General features: G+C 38.9%; 1 non-coding gene across 1 annotated transcript; it reads left to right on the forward strand.

Annotated features, from left to right (window-relative positions):
• The first annotated feature begins 770 nt into the window (after positions 1 to 770).
• Positions 771 to 878, forward strand: LOC112799238 (small nucleolar RNA R71). The gene has a single exon (XR_003200813.1). It is a non-coding gene; the product is annotated as a small nucleolar RNA R71 (small nucleolar RNA).
• The last annotated feature ends 3846 nt before the right edge of the window (positions 879 to 4724 follow it).

A 4724-nucleotide genomic window follows, 5' to 3' on the forward strand; every position in this document is an offset into this window, starting at 1 on the left:
TCTTCCCAAAATTCGGCCATGTTGATGGCCTTGCACTCTCCTTTTGGATTTTCTTCTGTATTGCTTGGAAGAGTACTAGGAGGGAGTTCAGTAATTTTCCTGCTCAGCTGACCCACTTGTCCTTCCAAGTTTCTGATGGAGGACCTTGTTTCAGTCATGAAACTTTGTGTGGTTTTGATTAGATCAGAGACCATGGTTGCTAAGTCAGAGGTATTCTGCTTAGAACTCTCTGTCTGTTGCTGAGAAGGTGATGGAAAAGGTTTGCTATTGCTAAACCTGTTTCTTCCACCATTATTGTTATTGAAACCTTGTTGAGGTCTCTGTTGATCCTTCCATGAAAGATTTGGATGATTCCTCCATGAAGGATTGTAGGTGTTTCTATAGGGTTCTCCCATGTAATTCACCTCTTCTATTGAAGGGTTCTCAGGATCATAAGCTTCTTCCTCAGATGAAGCTTCCTTAGTACTGCTTGGTGCATTTTGCATTCCAGACAGACTTTGAGAAATCATACAAGTCAATATTTTGTTCTGAGCCAATATGGCATTCAGAGTGTCAATCTCAAGAATTCCTTTCTTCTGACTAGTCCCATTGTTCACAGGATTTCTTTCAGAAGTGTACATGAATTGGTTATTTGCAACCATTTCAATCAGTTCTTGAGCTTCAGTAGGCGTCTTCTTCAAATGAAGAGATCCTCCTGCAGAGCTATCCAAAGACATCTTGGATAGTTCAGAGAGACCATCATAGAAAATACCTATGATGCTCCATTCAGAAAGCATATCAGAAGGACACTTTCTGATTAATTGTTTGTATTTTTCCCAAGCTTCATAGAGGGATTCTCCTTCCTTCTGTCTGAAGGTTTAGACTTCCACTCTAAGCTTACTCAATTTTTGAGGTGGAAAGAACTTTGCCAAGAAGGCATTGACTAGCTTTTCCCAAGAGTCCAGGCTTTCTTTAGGTTGTGAGTCCAACCATGTCCTAGCTCTGTCTCTTACAGCAAAAGGGAATAGCATAAGTCTGTAGACCTCAGGGTCAACCCCATTAGTCTTGACAGTGTCACAGATTTGCAAGAACTCAGCTAAAAACTGATGAGGATCTTCCAGTGGAAGTCCATGGAACTTGCAATTCTGTTGCATTAGAGAAACTAATTGAGGCTTAAGCTCAAAGTTGTTTGCTCCAATGGCAGGGATAGAGATGCTTCTCCCATAAAAATCGGGAGTAGGTGCAGTAAAGTCACCCAACACCTTCCTTGCATTGTTGGCATTGTTGTTTTCGGCTGCCATGTGTTCTTCTTCTTTGAAGAATTCGGTCAGGTCCTCTAAAGAGAGTTGTGCTTTGGCTTCTCTTAGCTTTCTCTTCAAGGTCCTTTCAGGTTCAGGATCAGCCTCAACAAGAATGCCTTTGTCTTTGCTCCTACTCATAAGAAAGAGAAGAGAACAAGAAATGTGGAATCCTCTATGTCACAGTATAGAGATTCTTTGAAGTGTCAGAGGAAAAGAAGAGTAGAAGACAGAAGTAGAAAATTCGAACTTATCACAGAAGATGGAGTTCGAATTTTGCATTAAGGAATAGTGTTAGTCCATAAATAGAAGGATGTGAGAAGAAGGGAAGTGATTTTCGAAAATTAAGTGAAAATTTTGAAAACATTTTTGAAAAACATCACTTAATTTTCGAAAATGAAAGTGGGAAAGAAGTGAAGTGTTTTTTTTTTTTGAAAAAGATTTTGAAATTAGAAATCAAAGAGATTTGATTGAAAATTATTTTGAAAAAGATGTGGTTAAGAAAATATGATTTGAAAAACATTTTAAAAAGATTTGATTTTGAAAATTAAAAACTTGGCTAACAAGAAAAGATATGATTCAAACATTAAACCTTTCTCAACAGAAAAGGCAGCATAATTGAAATGTTGAATCAAATCATTAATTGATAGTAAGTATCTTTGAAAATGGAAAGAAATTGATTTTGAAAAAGATTTGATTGAAAAATTGATTTGAAAAAGATTTGATTTTGAAAAACTTTGAAAACTTAAAAAAAATCTGATTTTGAAAACAAAATCTTCCCCCTTGTGCCATCCTGGCGTTAAACGCCCAGAATGGTGCACATTCTGGCGTTTAACGCCCAAAACTATACCTTTTTGGGCGTTAAACGCCCAACCAGGTACCCTGGCTGGCGTTTAAACGCCAGTCTATCTTCCTTACTGGGCGTTTTGAACGCCCAACTTTTTCTGTGCAATTCCTCTGCAGAATGTTCTGAATCTTCAATTCTCTGTATTATTGACTTGAAAAGACACAAATTAAAAATATTTTTGGATTTTTAATAATAAGGAATAATCAAAATGCAACTAAAATCAAATAACAATGCATGCAAGACACCAAACTTAGCAGTTTGTATACTACTGACACTAATGAAAATGCATATGAGACACATAAACACTCAAGTCAAAAGAATTCAAAGATCAGAGTAAGAAATCATCAAGAATTATTTGAAGATCCTTAAGAACACATGAATGGATGCATGCAGTTGACACCAAACTTATCATGAGACACTAGACTCAAACAAGAAATTTTTGGATTTTATGATTTTTTTTTTCGAAAATAAAGTGGAAAAAGTTATCAAAATTCTTAATGAGAATTCCAGGAATCATGCAATGTTTAGTCTAAAGCTTCAGTCTAAAGGAATTAGACATGGTCAGCCAAGCTTCAGCAGAACATTGCATTCAAGAGCTAAATTGATGAAGATCAATCAGCTTTGGTGATGATAAGAACATCACCTTGAAACACTAGAATTCATTCTTAAGAACTCTGAAGAAAAAAAAAATACCTAATCTAAGCAACAAGATGAACCGTCAGTTGTCCAAACTGAACAATCCCCGGCAACGGCGCCAAAAACTTGGTGCGCGAAATTGTGAACAATACTTTTCACAACTCTCATAATCCCCGGACATGAACCCCAAAAACTTGGTGTTCAATACCATGGCATTACACAACTTCGCACAACTAACCAGCAAGTGCACTGGGTCGTCCAAGTAATAAACCTTACGCGAGTAAGGGTCGATCCCACGGAGATTGTTAGTATGAAGCAAGCTATGGTCATCTTGTAAATCTTAGTCAGGCAAACTCAATTGATATGATGATGAACGAAAATAACAATAAGATAAAGATAGAGGTACTTATGCAATTCATTGGTAGGAACTTCAGATAAGCGCATGAAGATGCCTTCCCTTCCGTCTCTCTGCTTTCCTACAGTCTTCATCCAATCCTTCTTACTCCTTTCCATGGCAAGCTTATGTAGGGTTTCACCGTTGTCAATGGCTACCTCCCATCCTCTCAGTGAAAACGCTGCCTATGCTCTGTCACAGCATGGGTAATCATCTGTCGGTTCTCGGTCAGGCCGGAATAGAATCCATCGATTCTTTTGCGTCTGTCACTAACGCCCCGCCTGCTAGGAGTTTGAAGCACGTCACAGTCATTCAATCATTGAATCCTACTCAGAATACCACAGACAAGGTTAGACCTTCCGGATTCTCTTGAACGCCGCCATCAGTTCTAGCCTATACCACGAAGACTCTGATCTCACGGAATGGTTGGCTCGTTTGTCAGACGAGCACTCAGTTGTCAGGCGATCAACCATGCATCGTGCAATCAGGAATCCAAGAGATATTCACCCAATCGAAGGTAGAACGGAGGTGGTTGTCAGTCACACGTTCATAGGTGAGAATGATGATGAGTGTCATGGATCATCACATTCATCAAGTTGAAGAACAAGTGATATCTTAGAACAAGAACAAGCGGAATTGAATGGAAGAACAATAGTAATCGCATTAATACTCGAGGTACAGCAGAGCTCCACACCTTAATCTATGGTGTGTAGAAGCTCCACCGTTGAAAATACATAAGAACAAGGTCTAGGCATGGCCGTGAGGCCAGCCTCCCAGTGATCTAAGAACTAGACGTCCAAAGATGATCTAGAGATCTAAAGTGATCAAAAGATTCAAATACAATAGTAAAAGGTCCTACTTATAGAAAACTAGTAGCCTAAGGTTTACAGAAATGAGTAAATGACATAAAAATCCACTTCCGAGCCCACTTGGTGTGTGCTTGGGCTGAGCAATGAAGCATTTTCGTGCAAAGACTTCTCTTGGAGTTAAACGCCAGCTTTAGTGCCAGTTTGGGCGTTTAACTCCCATTTTGGTGCCAGTTCCGGCGTTTAACGCTGAAATTTCTGAGGGTGACTTTGAACGCCAGTTTGGGCCATCAAATCTTGGGCAAAGTATGAACTATCATATATTGCTGGAAAGCCCAGGATGTCTATTTTCCAATGCCGTTGAGAGCGCGCCAATTGGGCTTCTGTAGCTCCAGAAAATCCACTTCGAGTGCAGGGAGGTCAGAATCCAACAGCATCTGCAGTCCTTTTTAGTCTCTGAATCAGATTTTTGCTCAGGTCCCTCAATTTCAGCCAGAAAATACCTGAAATCACAGAAAAACACACAAACTCATAGTAAAGTCCAGAAAAGTGAATTTTAACTAAAAACTAATAAAAATATACTAAAAACTAACTAGATCATACTAAAAACACACTAAAAACAATGCCAAAAAGTATACAAATTATCCGCTCATCAGTGCAGTAAAGTCACTAAGCATCTTCCTTGCATTGTTGATGGGTTCAGCCATGTCTCCTTCTTTTTCGAGATTCTCTGTAAGGTTTTCTCTGGATTGTTATGCTTTAGC

Source organism: Arachis hypogaea, chromosome 4, assembly GCF_003086295.3.
Source record: "Arachis hypogaea cultivar Tifrunner chromosome 4, arahy.Tifrunner.gnm2.J5K5, whole genome shotgun sequence".
NCBI classification, from domain to species: domain Eukaryota; kingdom Viridiplantae; phylum Streptophyta; class Magnoliopsida; order Fabales; family Fabaceae; genus Arachis; species Arachis hypogaea.